The 17,182-nt window shown below is 41.1% G+C and overlaps 1 protein-coding gene across 1 annotated transcript in view; it reads right to left on the bottom strand.

Moving 5' to 3' along the window:
* LOC124594191 (cytoplasmic dynein 2 heavy chain 1) overlaps window positions 1-17,182 on the bottom strand; it is a 786,854-nt gene that overhangs the window by 73,672 nt on the left and 696,000 nt on the right. The gene's annotated exons all lie outside the window — the stretch shown is intronic.

Genomic DNA, 17,182 nt, shown 5'->3' with positions numbered 1-17,182 from the left:
TTTTAACCATGGGCCCGAACATTGGCACTCTGGTCCTGAACAGCTTTTTCAAGTTCTTGCAGCCAGAACCTATCTCCTTCCGAACGCTATGCTCTCAAATAAATACAGTCCTATTGTCATAGCACATATTTCATGCCCACGATTTCTTAAATCTTCCTCCAAATACAAATATTCCTTTATGTATCCTGCTACTAATGCATGCAAGTAAGAGTGTGAGTGCATTGACTGTGGGTCACTGCATGTGTGTGCTCAATCACCTGTCAACTGTATGTGCGCGGGCCAACCACTAGAGGCCACCAGTAAGAAGCGTGCACATGGGATGGTCCCCGCCACACTGTCACCTGGCAACTCACACCTATATAAGCATGGAGCAGCACTGACTGAACCTTCTGCTTTATTTCTAGTTTGTATCATGCACACATACGTTTCTGTCTTCTGGAGTTCCGAGAATCTTAATGTTAAGAGGTTATGAATGAATCCATGTTTGTGTGACTTGGATCGGTTTGTGTACTGCTTTGTTACTACATGATTGCCAACAAGTTTGGAACAGGTTCCACATGTGCAATATTTAAGTGTAGTTTCATCACATTTATTCATTATGGATGCCATGCTACTGGTCCTGATTGAACAGCTTCCTTCAGCTGTGACCACTTTGTTGGCTTCCATCAACAGACAGGGTACCATTCCACTGGCCCTCCATATAATGATTGAGCCAAGGATTGGCAAGCTTATGAAAAAGAACTCGAACATTTTTTTGGCTTTTGGTGTAACAGACTCAAATTTGTGCAAAACCTTATTCTTCTCGTGGATTCCACCTAAGGCGTATCACTTACTGTGTCAGCTTGCCACTTGACAAGAACCAGCAGCTCTTACTTTTGATCACATGAGCAGTTTATTGTCCAACTACTACTATAAGCAAATGCATGTCATAGCAGCACGAGATGAATTCTACTGATGCCTTAATAAACAAAACCAGACATACTGGCACTGGGCAGCCAAACTTCACAGCCTTAGCTGTAAGTGTCAGTTCGTTACTGATGCCCATAATGACACCATGATGCCCATCGTGTGTGACACAATTATCTGTTTAGCTCCAGACAAGGAAGTGTTCCAGAAGCTCTATACTGTGAACTCCTCCCCCAGTCTTCTGAAGTTTCTCAGGCAGCACATGACCAAATTGATGTGGCATTAGTGTCACCAATGTGCCCACTAGGACAACAGACAGCATGCACAAGGGAGCAGAAATGGTAAACATGCGAGCCCAGTGTTGAGCTGACCAAGTCTGTGCCAAGCAGCAGCAAACACCACAGCACCAGCATCAGCATTCTCCATTTCTATCTTGTCCAGCACAAAAGGCCCTAAGTGCTGGACTGCTTGCAATGCTTGCCACACAAAAGGCCACATTGCATCCGTGTGTTGTTTGCTGAAGGCTGCTCAGGATATGGACATGGATGTAAACAGTCTGATTCCAATGCTTGTGACTTCTCCCAAGCTGTTTACTGAGTTAAGTGTTTTTTGCCAAGTGATCCAGCTACAAGTTGACACAGGTGCTGCAGTGATGTTATTTAATTCTCAGACCTATGTGAGTTTAGGCTCACTGCAGCTGACATCGGTCATGAGTAAGCTGGTTAGTTATAATCAACAGAACATTGTGCTGTCCAGACAATTTATGGCATCTGCCTCTTACAAGTCAGTGGTTTGTTCCACTACACTTTTGTTGGTTGCTGAAGATGGTGTTGACAACTTGTTTGGGATGGCACATTTCATGCCTTTGGATTTTCTATTACCAATGCAGTTCACCTTGTGTCCCATCAGGTACTGTATTCACAACTGGAAACACTGTATGAGGAGTTTCCAGACTTGTTTTTATAAGGTACAGGGTGTGCTACAAATTTTTCTGTTCATATTTCTTTGAAATCCATGGCTCAGCCTCATTTTTGTTGTGCATGTCCTATTCCTGTCGCTCTGAGAGAACAAGTGAAAGCAGGATTGGACAGACTTCAATCTCTAGGGGTGGTGCAACCTGTTATGACCAGTGAATGGTCATCTCCGTTGGTTGTAATTCAGAAGCCATAGGAGGAACCTTGCCTCTGTGGCGACATCAGTACTACTGTCAATGCACTGTTGATTGTGGATATGTATCCTCTCCCACCTGAGGAAGAACTATTGGATGGCCAGTGCCTTTATAAAATTAAATTTTCTGAAGCATATCTGCAGGTTCCTGTGGATAAAGAGTTTTGGCAAATTGTGGTTTTGAATACTCTTTTTGGTCTCTATCAATATTTGCACCTTACTTTTGGTGTGGCTAGTGCCCCTGACATTTTCCAATGATTTTTAGCACTACTGACTATGACTGTCCTGGGTTGCATTAACTATCTAGATGATATTGTTTAAAAAAAATTTCGCACTTTGTTTTCTGTTATATAGTCTGCAGGCTTACGGTACAACCATCTATTGTTTCTTTGGTGTTCGAGGTCTCGTGGAATGGGGTTTGCCCTCTGTCAGACCACATCTCTGCTGTTACGTCTATGCCTAGCTCCTCATCTATGAAGGAGCTTCAGGTTGTCCTAGGAAAGACAACCTACTACCATAAATTTCTGTCAGAAGCGGCCACATTGGCCCACCCATTGCATGCCTTGTTACACAAGAATGTACCTTTGTACTGAAACCCAGATGGCAAAAAAGCTTTTCAAATGTTGAAATCCAAACTACTCTTAGCCCCTTGTTTAGCTACATTCTGTCCTTACAAGCACATAATTTTGGTGACTGATGCCACACAGTATGGCCTCAGCAGGATCATAGCGCACTGATATGCTGATGGCTCTGAACGACCTTTTGCTTTTGCCTCTAAATCTCTCACTTCAGCCCACAGCATTACTCTCAGGTGGAAAAAGAGGCTCTTGCCATCATCAATACTCTCACAAAATTTCATGTTTTTCTTGTATGGCTCACCTTATAACGGACCATAAACCCTTGATTTTCCTGTCTAACCCTGACACTTCCTTACCTGACAAGGCAGCACACCACCAACAACACTGGATGCTGTTCTTGTCTTGCTACAATTATGGAATCCATTTTCGACCTACATCTAAACAATCCAATGTGGACCCCTTGTCCCACCTTCCTGTGGGTCAAGATCCTGACTTTGGTCAAGAAAAACTGCTTCGCTTCTATCTTGATACTGAAACACTGGCCCCAATCAAGAGTTTCCCAATTATGAGGTTGCACATAGCAACTGGCAGTGCTGCTGGATTCTTTGTCAGGTGGTTTGGTTTGTTCAACAGGACTGGCCAGATAAACTGCTGGGTCATGCTCCGGACCCTCTGCACATTTGCTTTTCCTTATGGTTGCACAATTACTTTTTCTTATGGTGTCGTCTCTCTGTTTCTGATGGTGTTTTGCTGTTGTCCACAGAAGACCTCTGTCACGGAGTAGTCATTCCCACCACTTTACAGCATGAGGTTCTATGCCTTCTCTACCAGGGCCATTGTGGAGTTTAGTAGACATGATTTTTGGCCTTGTGAGCAGTGTGTCTGACAGCAGGCAGCTCCCAATGCATCTCTGTAACCCTGGCTCACTCCATGGCAGCCATGGGAACACATTCATGTCAACTTTGTGGGCTCTTTCTTGAATTTCTATTGGCTCTTAGTTGTTGATGTATTTTTCCAGTTTTCTTACATTCTCAAGTGTGTGTTGACATCGGCTCAGGTCACATTTCATATACTTTTGAGGTTGTTGTTTTTTTTTCTATTGAGGGGCTGCCTTGTACCTTAGTTTCTGATAATGGGCCCCAGTTAGTTTCCACATTTCAATTGTTTTGTTCCTGTCACAGCATTTGTCATGTTATGGCTCTGTTATTCCACCCTCAATCAAATGGCAAGGTGGAACAATTCGATTGTATGTTCAAGTCCTAAATGAAATAGTTTGATGGGGGAGTGGAGCACGGCTGAGATATTTCACAACTGGCAGCCACACATGCTACTCCACCTTCTGTGGCCTGCACTGCACCTGCTGCAATCAGATTCATCCAGCCGCTAAGCACCAGTATCACACCTGTGGGTATCCCAAGTGGATACTGGCCACTGTTGTCTGCCACCAGGGATGTCATCTTTGTGATATCAGTATGGTTGACGGGCTGGTGGTGCACCACTTTGATCGATTGTGGCGCTGCTAGCCACCAGAAGCTACCAGCTTGCAAGTGCAGCCCCCATTGCTGCAGTCTGCTCCACTGCTTGTTGCCTCGATCCTGTTGTCACCTGCCATTGAGGTGCCCCTGCCCCACTGGCTGCCTACTTCACAGCATTCGGTGTCAGTCCATCTCTGGCCTCAGGTCTGTTGCTGCACCCTGCTGTTCCGGTCGGGCTGCCTCCACTGGTCCCCTTGTCATCATTGCCTCAGCCATCATCTCTGGTGGGTCCAGCATTGTGTCCTCCATCCAGGGACCTGCCCACTGATAATGATGCAGAGATGGTGATAGCACCCTCCTATCCCGTGCTCTTGTCGGGCACCACATGGGACCACTGCTCTTGGGTGTGCCTAAACATTCCAGCCTTATGCTTAGGTGCCTGCCCGGCACATCATCCTATCACCTCTGTTGGCACCAGCTGCCACTGCTCTGTATCCAATGGATGTTTCTCTCTTTGCGCTGCAGGCGCCCTCCTCCATTGACTGGGCACCACTTCACATGAGAGAGAGATATGTGCTGTATCCTGCTACTAGTAAACATGAGCATGAGTGTACTGAGTGTGGGTTGCCATGCATGTATACTCAAATCACCTGCCAATTGTATTAGTGCGGGCCAGTCATTAGACGCTGCCAATAGGAATTGTGAACATGGCATGGTCTCCACCATGTGATCTACTGGTGGCCTGTGCCTATATATGCATGTAGCAGCAATGACAGATCCTCTTGTATTCCTAGTTCATATTGTGCACAAGAGTGTTCTGTGTCTTGTGGAGTCCCGAGAGGCTTAATGATCAGAAGTGATGAATAAAGACATAAAGTGCACCTTATTCAGTTGATGACTACATAATACCTGCTTCTCACTACACTGTTCGCATGCATATCTCTGTCACTCTCTCCCTTGAGATTAGCAATATTGACCATCTTGTCTGGTAAATGATCAATGAGGTGAAAGACCTACAGCTCATGACTAATAACTGTGTTTGCCTGACAGATCATTGTGTTTTCTTCATGGAAGAACCTCAAACTAGAATTAACTGGAATATTAATAACCAAACAATCAAAATATCAACACTACAGATTTCTGTAGTTGCTCATACACATTACCTTTTGCCTAGCTACACCGTGATTTATCACTCAGTTGCTTCTTAAAGAATTATTTTCCCAATCTGCTGTGCTGGGATAGGTACATCTTAAATGAAAATATATGTATATACTGTACATTGAAAGGTAACAGGATGAGGGTGGCTCCACTTGCTACAATTTTACTCCTTAATTTTGTTTTTACTGTTATTTCAAATGAATATTTTATTAATTGGTCCAAAGTTCATAGTTTTGTCTATGGAGTAACCATGAGATTTCTAGCAATGTAATAATTAGTTTTTCTACAGACATATTATTTAAAGGGGTCATTAGCAATTTCTGTCTCTACAGAACATGTGGAGTTGAGATTTCCAATGAGCAACTATATAATTGTATATAAAATAATGTACCTGATTCAAAAGCCCTTCAGTTGCTCTTTTTAGTTAACATTTTATTTTTCCCAAAAACTTTATATTTAAAAAATTATTTAAAAATCCCAGCAAATGTGTACATAGTGTTAACAAACAGTTAAATTAACTTTGTTAATTTTATAATTACTTCCTATATGGTGGACCAAATCATTATTTGATTCACTAGAATGACATCAATACTAAATCTGAGCTTTATATTATTGTTGTTGTTGTGGTCTTCAGTCCTGAGACTGGTTTGATGCAGCTCTCCATGCTACTCTATCCTGTGTAAGCTTCTTCATCTCCCAGTACCTACTGCAATCTACATCCTTCTGAATCTGCTTAGTGTATTCATCTCTTGGTCTCCCTCTACGATTTTTACCCTCCACGCTGCCCTCCAATACTAAATTGGTGATCCCTTGATGCCTCAGAACATGTCCTACCAACCGATCCCGTCTTCTGGTCAAGTTGTGCCACAAACTTCTCTTCTCCCGAATCCTATTCAATACTTCCTCATTAGTTATGTGATCTACCCATCTAATCTTCAGCATTCTTCTGTAGCACCACATTTCGAATGCTTCTATTCTCTTCTTGTCCAAACTATTTATCGTCCATGTTTCACTTCCATACATGGCTACACTCCATACAAATACTTTCAGAAATGACTTCCTGACACTTAAATCTATACTCGATGTTAACAAATTTCTCTTCTTCAGAAACGCTTTCCTTGTCATTGCCAGTCTACATTTTATATCCTCTCTACTTCGACCATCATCAGTTATTTTGCTCCCCAAATAGCAAAACTCCTTTACTACTTTAAGTGTCTCATTTCCTAATCTAATTCCCTCAACATCACCCGACTTAATTCGACTACATTCCATTATCCTCATTTTGCTTTTGTTGATGTTCATCTTATATCCTCCTTTCAAGACACTGTCCATTCCATTCAACTGCTCTTACAAGTCCTTTGCTGTCTCCGACAGAATTACAATGTCATCGGCGATCCTCAAAGTTTTTATTTCTTCTCCAATGATTTTAATACCTACTCCGAATTTTTCTTTTGTTTCCTTTACTGCTTGCTCAATATACAGATTGAACAACATCGGGGAGAGGCTACAACCCCGTCTTACTCCCTTCCCAACCACTGCTTCCCTTTCATGTCCCTCGACTCTTATAACTGCCATCTGGTTTCTGTACAAATTGTAAATAGCCTTTCGCTCCCTGTATTTTACCCCTGCCACCTTTAGAATTTGAAAGAGAGTATTCCAGTCAACATTGTCAAAAGCTTTCTCTAAGTCTACAAATGCTAGAAACATAGGTTTGCCTTTCCTTAATCTTTCTTCTAAGGTAAGTCGTAAGGTCAGTATTGCCTCACGTGTTCCAGTGTTTCTACGGAATCCAAACTGATCTTCCCCGAGGTTGGCTTCTACTAGTTTTTCCATTCGTCTATAAAGAATTCATGTTAGTATTTTGCAGCTGTGACTTATTAAACTGATAGTTCGGTAATTTTCACATCTGTCAACACCTGCTTTCTTTGGAATTGGAATTATTATATTCTTCTTGAAGTCTGACGGTATTTCGCCTGTTTCATACATCTTGCTCACCAGATGGTAGAGTTTTGTCAGGACTGGCTCTCCCAAGGCCGTCAGTAGTTCCAATGGAATGTTGTCTACTCCGGGGGCCTCGTTTCGACTCAGGTATTTCAGTGCTCTGTCAAACTCTTCACGCAGTATCATATCTCCCATTTCATCTTCACCTACATCTTCGTCCATTTTCATAATATTGTCCTCAAGTACATCGCCCTTGTATACACCCTCTATATACTCCTTCCACCTTTCTGCTTTCCCTTCTTTGCTTAGAACTGGGTTTCCATCTGAGCTCTTGATATTCATATAAGTTGTTCTCTTTTCTCCAAAGGTCTCTTTAATTTTTATGTAGGCAGTATCTATCTTACTCCTAGTGAGATAAGCCTCTACATCCTTACATTTATCCTCTAGCCATCCCTGCTTAGCCATTTTGCACTTCCTGTCGATCTCATTTTTGAGACGTTTGTATTCCTTTTTGCCTGCTTCATTTACTGCATTTTTATATTTTCTCCTTTCATCAATTAAATTCAATATTTCTTCTGTTACCCAAGGATTTCTACTGGCCCTCATCTTTTTACCTACTTGATCCTCTGCTGCCTTCACTACTTCATCCCTCAAAGCTACCCATTCTTCTTCTACTGTATTTCTTTCCCCCATTCCTGTCAATTGTTCCCTTATGCTCTCCCTGAAACTCTGTACAACCTCTGGTTCTTTCAGTTTATCCAGGTCCCATCACCTTTTTGCAGTTTCTTCAGTTTTAATCTACAGGTCATAACCAATAGATTGTGGTCAGAGTCCACATCTGCCCCTGGAAATGTCTTACAATTTAAAACCTGGTTCCTAAATATCTGTCTTACCATTATATAATCTATCTGATACCTTTTAGTATCTCCAGGGTTCTTGCGGCTTCCTCTTTCATTTCTTAGCCCCAATCCATATTCACTGACTATGTTCCTTCTCTCCCTTTTCCTACACTCGAATTCCAGTCACCCATGACTATTAAATTTTCGTCTCCCTTCACTATCTGAATAATTTCTTTTATTTCATCATACATTTCTTCAATTTCTTCATCATCTGCAGAGCTAGTTGGCATATAAACTTGTACTACTGTAGTAGGTGTGGGCTTCGTATCTATCTTGGCCACAATAATGCGTTCACTATGCTGTTTGTAGTAGCTTACCCGCATTCCTATTTTCCTATTCATTATTAAACCTACTCCTGCATTACCCCTATTTGATTTTGTGTTTATAAACCTGTAGTCACCTGACCAGAAGTCTTGTTCCTCCTGCCACCGAACTTCACTAATTCCCACTATATCTAACTTCAACCTATCCATTTCCCTTTTTAAATTTTCTAACCTACCTGTCTGATTAAGGGATCTGACATTCCACGCTCCGATCCGTAGAACACCAGTTTTCTTTCTCCTGATAACAACGTCCTCTAGAGTAGTCCCCGCCCGGAGATCCAAATGAGGGACTATTTTACCTCCTGAATATTTTACCCAAGAGGACGCCATCATCATTTAATCATACAGTAAAGCTGCATGCCCTCAGGAAAAATTACAGCTGTAGTTTTCCCTTGCTTTCAGCCGTTCGCAGTACCAGCACAGCAAGGCCGTTTTGGTTATTGTTACAAGGCCAGATCAGTCAATCATCCAGACTGTTGCCCTTGCAACTACTGAAAAGGCTGCTGCCCCTCTTCAGGAACCACACGTTTGTCTGGCCTCTCAACAGATACCCCTCTGTTGTGGTTGCACCTATGGTACGGCTATCTGTATCGCTGAGGCACGCAAGCCTCCCCACCAATGGCAAGGTCCATGGTTCATGGGGGTGGGGGGGTTTATATTATTATGAACTAAAATGTATTTATTGATTTCACTAGACATTCATACTGTCATCTACATATATAACCATGGGACAGTAGGTCCATCAGCCTGCACCTACCGATCATTCAGTCAACATCTTTGTGTCAAAGTCTTATAGTTAGCATCTATACAACAGTCAACACCACTGTAAATATCTTTGCTAAAGTTCTTTGACCCTGTAGGAGTTACTCACTTCGAGAACATCATTGTAATCTGTGTTACATCCGTGTCAGTAGAAGTTCGTCTACAGTCAGCAATCATTTTATCAACAGCACGTTGTCAAAATCTGCCTTAATTATTTCATCAATATCTCTGTGTCAATAAGATGAATATTTATGTATTATTATCGGTTATAAAAAAATTTAAAAAATTCTTGGAGGGACCAGCACCACCAAGATTGGATATGATGGCCAGGGAAATCTGCTTTTGAACTAAGCTGGTGAGGTAATTACGTGCAGTGAAGGGTGAGATGAGAATGGTGGTGTATTGCTGTAAAGAGTCTGCATCTTAAAAAAATACATTTGTTTTGAATGCCAAGGCAGCATGGGAGGGAATGTTTGACATGAAAAGCATGGCCACTGTCAAAATTTAAGTACTGTTGTTTGTTGGTACGTTTAACATGGACAGAAGTGTGTAGTTGGCCTTCAGTGAGGACAAGATCAACACCAAGGAAAGCGGCATGGGATTCAGAATAAGACCATGTGAAATTTAACTGGGTGAAGGTATTCAGAGATTCCAGGAATTTTAACAGGTCAGTCTCACCATGAGTCAACATGGTACAAATGTTATCAACGTATCTAAACCAAAGCAGAGGCTGAAGATTTATGTATTACAGGAAAGCCCCCTCTGAGCAACCAATGAAAAGGTTGGCATAGGAAGGAGCCATCCTGGTTCCCATAGCCATACCCCTGATTTGTTTGTAAGTCTGTCTCTCAAAGGTGAAGCAGTTGTTGGTAAGTATAAAATTGATTAAGGTGAGTAGGAAGAATGTCATAGGTTTGGAATCAGGTGGGCACTGACTGAGGAATTGTTCAACGGCAGACAGACCACATACGTGGGGGATGTTGGTATAGAAGGAGGTGGTATTAATGGTGACAAGCAAGGTGTGTGGTGGAAGTGGGATGGGCACAGATTTCAGACGTTGGTATCTTTGATATAGGAGGGAAGTCTTTGTATTATGGGTTGCAGGTGTTGATCAACTAAGGCAGATACATGTTCAGTGGGTGCTTTGAAGCCAGGAACTATAGGACGGCCAGGATGCTTGGGTTTGTGGATCTTAGGCAGAGGGTAAAAGGTGGAGGTGCATGGTTTGGGAGGGGTGAGAAGTTCAATAGATTGAAATGTTAGTCCTTGTGATGGGCCTGACATTTTAAGGAAGGACTGCAGGTCAATTTGAATCACAGGAATGGGATCTTGATGGCAGACACTGTATGTAGAGGTGTCAGACAGCTGGTGTAGACCTTCATTATCATACTCCTTTTGGTCAAGTGCTACAGTGGTAGATCCTTTGTCTGCTTGGAGGATAATGATGGAGTCATCAGCTTTTAGAGAATGTAGAGCCTGGAGCTCTGCAGTAGACAGGTTAGGGTCATGTTGTAGGTACCTGAGGAAGGGTTATGAAGCAACACGGGATCTGAGGAATTCTTGGAAGGCTTGGAAGGGATGATTTTTAAGTAGTGGTGATGGGTCAAGTTGGGATTGTGGCCTGACCTGTTCAAGGCAGGGTTCAATGTCAGGTTTGCTGTTAGAAAGGTTTTGGGACTCGGATGCAAAGTGATGTTTCCAATTAATATTACATGTGCAGGAGAGTAGGTCCTCCACTAAAGCAGCATGATCAAATGGAGGTTTAGAGCTGAAAGTGAGACCCTTAGACAATACAGATAATTCATGAGGTGAGAGTGTTTAGATGAGAGGTTAAGAACACTGTACTGTTGTGACTGGTTCTTGTTATTATGGGTTATTCTTGGTCTGAGAGGCAGTGGTGAAGGCTGTGGGATGTTAAGATGGTTGGCCAAGCTTGGTTCATAGGAGAGGAGTGGTGGTTGGTGGAGTGGCTGTTTAGGGAGCTGCAGAGGGACAGGAAGGGAAACACCACTGTTCAGGTAGTTTAGGAGAAGCTTTTTGAGGTGAAGTCTGGCATGTTGTTGCAGTTTGAAGTTGGCTTAGTGGATGATACCATCCAAGGAAACATGAGGGGCAGATAGCTGCAGGATTTTGTAGGAGAGAAGTCTGGCGGAGTAGAAATTGGCTGATGAGTCATATAGGTTACAGACTATCTGAGTAAGAACAAGAGATTGCTGTATCTGAAATTGTAAAAGAGTCTAGTGTAGGGTAGGATTACATACAGAAATAGGAACTTTCAATATTAGACCTTCTGGACTAACTCCAATGGACAAGCAGGTTTCAAGAAACAGAATGTGGGACTTCAGTTTCGACAGTGCAAACGCATGTTTTCCATAAGAACAGGTGTAATATGAGATGAGGGTCATCATGGCAAGAGAGGACAGTTTGGAGAGTTAGAAATCATGGGAGATGAGGAATAAATAAATAAGCAGAGGGTGGAAAAGTTATAAAAATGGAAGAGAACCAAGGAAAAAATTTGGAAAAATCAGAAAAATTCGTACAAAAATCATGAGAACAGGCAATGGTTAATAATGATTGGGTGATCAATATGATATGAAAAAAATGATTGGAAAAGAAAAAAGGAAAAAAAACTGATTGCGAAACTCATGAAAGCAGACAAAATTTATGAAAACAGGGTAAACAGGTAGTGAAAGTCATATGAGAAAATGAAAACTACTTACCTTGGCAATTAAAGTGATGTAAGAGATGGCAGTTAAAGTCAATCAGAGAAGTTAAAAAAAACAAATGCACAAAAATGTGAAAGAATTACATATAAATGAGATAAGTGAGATAAGTGGATGGCGGGAAAGAAAATAGCTGTCAAATTTGCAAATAAATCAGTGAAAGATGATCGGGAGAAGGTCATGCAGTGTAATGAACCATAAATTGCTATATGAAAATTTGTAAATAACAATGGAATTGTTGTACGCAAATAAAAATGGAACTGTCTACATGCATGGAAATCAGTAGTAGAAAAGATGTAAGGGAAAAGTGTTGAATAATCTTGGTGATACAGGTAAATAAATGAACAGATTAGGATATAAGGCAGAAAACATGATAATTTGAACAAGACAGATGACAACAAAGACTGACAAGAGGCTTACATAAGAAGGAATTGGCAGAATTCAGGATGGAACCATGGGAAATTTTATTGGGAGAATGGAATTCAGAGATTCCAGGAAATTTAAGAGGTCAGTCTCACCATGAGTCCATATGGAAAAGATGTCATCAATGCATCTAAACCAAACTAGGGGCTGAAGACTAATGGATCCCAGGAAAGCCCCCTCTAACCCATGACAATTAGGAAGGAACCATCCTGATGCCCAAGGTCATACCCCTGATCTGTTTGTAAGTCTGCCCCTTAAAAGTGTCATAGTTGTTGGTAGGTATAAAATTGATTAAGGTGAGTAAGAAGAATGTCATAGGTTCAGAATCAGGTGGCCACTGACTGAGGAAATGTCAGCTACACACTTCCATCCACATTAAGCCTACCAATAAATAACAGTATTTACATTTTGACAATTGCCATCCTCTCCATGTCAAATGTTCCCTCACATACAGTCTTGGCATTCAAGGCAAATGTATTCTGTTGGATGCAGACTCCTTACAATAATACACCACCATTCTCACCTCAGCCCTCACTGATGTAACTACCTCACCAGCCTAGTTCAAAAGTAGATTTCCTGGGCCATCACATCCAATCCTGGTACTGCTCATTCCTCCAAAAAACAACTTCAGAGCACACCACTGGTGACTCAGTATTATTCTGGTATGGACTGTATTAATCAGCTACTTTGACACGGCCATGACTTCCTAAAATCATGACCTGAAATGAGATCCATTTGTCTGAAATCTTGCCCACCACTCCTAGAATAGCTTTTTGTCACCCTCCCAATCTCCGCAATATTCTTGTGAGGCCCTATGCTCCTTCTGCACCCAATTCCCTACGCTATTGCTCCTACCCCTGTGACCATCCCTGCTGCAACACTTGCCCTATGCACCCCCCCCCCCCCCCCCCACCCTCTAGCAGCCCTGTAACTGGCAAAACATATACTATCAAAGGGAGAGTCACCTGTGAAATGACATGTCATATACTAACTGTTATGTAAACACTCTGCTGTTACGTAAACACTGTTTGGCCTTTTACATTGGGATGACTACCACCAAATTATCAATTAGAATGAATCAGAATAGGCAGAGGGTGTATACTGGCAACGCATAATATTCTGTTGCAGAGAATGCTCTACAAAATTAGTGCTTGTTTCACCACACATGCCATCTGGATTCTTCTCCCCAGACACCAGTTTCTCAGAACTCTGCAGGTGGGAACTAGCACTACGACATGTCCTTGGTTCTCACCACCCAGCTGGCCTTAATTTAGATTAATTTCTTCCATCTCAGCATTTCTTCCCAGTAACTACTCTTTTCTTCACTCCGTTTTAGTTTTCTACATCTTTCATTGTCTTACCCATCTATTTTTCACCGCCTCCCCTCCCACCTCTGTTGCATAAAATCCAATTAGTTTTTCACTTTTATTAACTCATGCATGATGTTTAAGCAGTAATTTCTGTCTTGCATATTACCTACCATGTCTTCCACCTTTAAGCTCCCAGGTTTTCAAATCTTGTCTGATGCAGTCCCCAACCACAGTCTTTTCTTCTCATCCCTGACCAGCAGTTCTGGGTGACTTTCCCAAAACCTACCCCTTTTCCTAGACTTCTCCAATCCTTTACTTTCACCCCTCTTCCCTCCCCTTCAACCCTTCTGCCTGAAAAAGAAGCCACTGGCTCCAAAAGCTTGCCTAATTACAACCTTCTTTTATGTGTGTGTTCTGGTGCCATCTGGTGAGTAGATTTTGTATCTATCCAATTAAATTATTTTGTCAAAAATTGAGTGTTTTCGTTGTTGTATAAACCCATTACACAAATATATAAATTTTCTACAAAAGTAAAACTCACCATCCATCCATACATATAATATTTAGGAATGTAATACTAGAATGATTATACTACATAATGACATGTATATCATAATAGACTTATCAAAAAACAAAGATGATGTGACTTACCAAACGAAAGCGCTGGCAGGTCGAAAGACACAGAAACAAACACAAACATACACACAAAATACAAGCTTTCGCAACAAACTGTTGCCTCATCAGGAAAGAGGGAAGGAGAGGGAAAGACGAAAGGATGTGGGTTTTAAGGGAGAGGGTAAGGAGTCATTCCAATCCTGGGAGCGGAAAGACTTACCTTAGGGGGAAAATGTGTGTGTGTGCGAGTGTATACCCTGTCGTGTGTGTGTGTGTGTGTGTGTGTGTGTGTGTGTGTGTGTGTGTGTGTGTGTTGTCTACTCAAAAAGAAGGTCTTTTAGCCAAAAGCTTATTTGTTTAGCAGTCTTTTTACTGTGTCTGTCTGTGACTCAACATCTTCACTATATGATGAATAGCAATCTACCTTCTTCGTAACATTGTCATTATTCTATCCTGTATCTTCTGTATTTTTTTTTTTTTTTTTTGCTCACACAACAATTACAACATGGGGTAAACATGTCTTATTAATTCACAAATCAGAGCAACATCTTCCAATAAAATCTTGGAACACAATGACATTTCACATTAGATCTCCTCAACTGTTTATTGGGCATTGACATTCTTGCTTGCCCACCTCCCTCTTGATTTCCAAGACACTACCTAGCTACTGCAGCAAAGCAGGTGACCCCTTCACAGCAGCTGGAGATGCTAACTCACTGCCCCACATTGGTAGCGTCCTGTACTTGCCCATTTTGCTCCAAATCTGTATATCAATCCTGTCAATCCAGCACACTTACCATGGGAAATTCTCCACGTACTAATTATATAAATAACACCTTTCATGAGCTCGTCAGGAAGAAATGAAAGATGTTATTCTGGATGTTCCACGACAGTGGAAGCATAGTGACCAAAATGTATTATTCTGTTTTTAATGTTTTATTACAGTAGGAACTGCTTTATTCCTTGTTTGATTTTATTTATCTTTGTACATTTCATCTTTTTGCTAGTTTTATTTTTTGGATATCTCTTTACATTAGAACTGTTTGCAAAAAGGAAAAACTCTGTACGCACAGGTGGGGGGGGGGGGGGGCACTCTTGTTACATCTCGCTGCAAATATGCAACAACTTAAAGCATAACACTGGCCTGTAGTTCTAGTACAAGACACACCTATTTGGGCATGCGAGTTTGACTGCTGCATGCCAGAGGTAAGGGGCTGAGTATGTTTCAACCCTCATTTTATACCGTACATCTGCTATTGCAAAGCAAAAATATATACTGTAAATGTTTCTTAATGAATTATTTTAACTTTCTACAACAATTTTTTTGATTAAATTATGGTCTTAATGGGACTTTGTATCAAAACTTGCACCCAGTAACAAAATAAAAGTGCAACTATTGACAAAAGCAATTTTTACTCATATCAAAAGGTGCTACCCTAGTGTCAAGAAAGACAATTAAGTACTACATCAGGAAATACCATCTACTGGCATGTTTTTGGTTTCTTTCTCCATTAGATGCTGACAACTGTGGTCTAATTTTACTTTGCTTTGCAGAACTATGCATTTTTTTATGTTTAATGTGTCACAATTTCGTACACCACAGTTCCTTGTTTATTTCCATGAATGCAAGACATTAATACAAAATAAACAGTTGCTCAATGACCAGATAAATTTGGAAACCAGGAACTATATAAAATAAATTTCATTTCACTTCTTGCCTATCACCTCCTTCCTCCAATCACTCTCCATCAGAGTACTATGCATGTATGCCTACTCATCTATGGTCCCCCTCCCTCACCTACTCTCCACCAAAAAAAGTCATTATTCCTTCTTTACACTTACACAGTATATAAACACACAGTAACACAGTTAAATAGAATAACACACATATGTTAACATTCTGTAATCTGTCTCATTCCACTATAATTTATTGCGCACAATGACCAATGGAACTGGTAGCTTACTAAGTTACAAACAAAGAAAGTAGATCAGAACAGTGCCCGAACACACAAAAACATGTATTGTGCTATCCACATTAAGGCAAAATGATAGAGCTTTAACTAAACGATGCAGATATACTGCAGAGTTTATACAGCAGAAAGTCCTCTCCCTTTCAGGAACGCACACAAAGACAAAGTATACTAGGCAAATAATATGCTGAAGAGATCGTATAGTACAGTTTGTACAAGTGGAGGTTGTGCTAGTGTTAGCTAAACATAAGAACGAAAACGCCCATGGCCCAGATGCTGGTAACCCAGCAGTTCTGCCACAGATCACGTCACAGGCTGTAGTGCTCCTGACTCCTTTGTTAACTTGGACATGAAGACTGTAAACATTCTTGAAACCTGGGAGACCTCAAAAGCGTTAATAATTAATACGTCCAATGAAAAAAACCCTGTGCACCAAAAGAAGTATTAACCAGTTTGTCTTATCACTGCACTTACTGAAGCACAGCAGTAGATCCAGTGTGGCCCACTCCAGTGAAATTGGGAACTCAGCAAAAGTAACAGATTTGATAAGAAAACTGTATACAGAAGAATCTTATATTTACAGCCTAAAAAGGTACATTGTTCAGAGGATGTTATCTAAAAGAAACTGAAAATTTTGTTATAAAATGCAGTGTAGTTTTCTGTAACATTCTACAATCCTCAATCATGATTACAGAACATATCAAGAATATTGACTGAAACAATAGCACTTTCTGAAGCTTCATGGCAAATTAAAACTGTGTACCAGAAAAGGACTCGAAGCAGCGACTTTCGCGTTTCGCGGGTTTTTGCTCTAGCAGCTGAGCTATCTAATGACTTGCCCTCAATGATTTACCTTCATATATACAGGGTGATTATAATTAAAAAAAAATAGTTCAAATGGCTCTGAGCACTATGGGACTCAACTGCTGTGG

This window comes from Schistocerca americana, chromosome 2 (genome assembly GCF_021461395.2).
Source record: "Schistocerca americana isolate TAMUIC-IGC-003095 chromosome 2, iqSchAmer2.1, whole genome shotgun sequence".
NCBI lineage: Eukaryota > Metazoa > Arthropoda > Insecta > Orthoptera > Acrididae > Schistocerca > Schistocerca americana.
The sequence above is the reverse complement of the archived record's forward strand: the minus strand, read 5'-3'. Positions and strand labels throughout refer to the sequence as shown.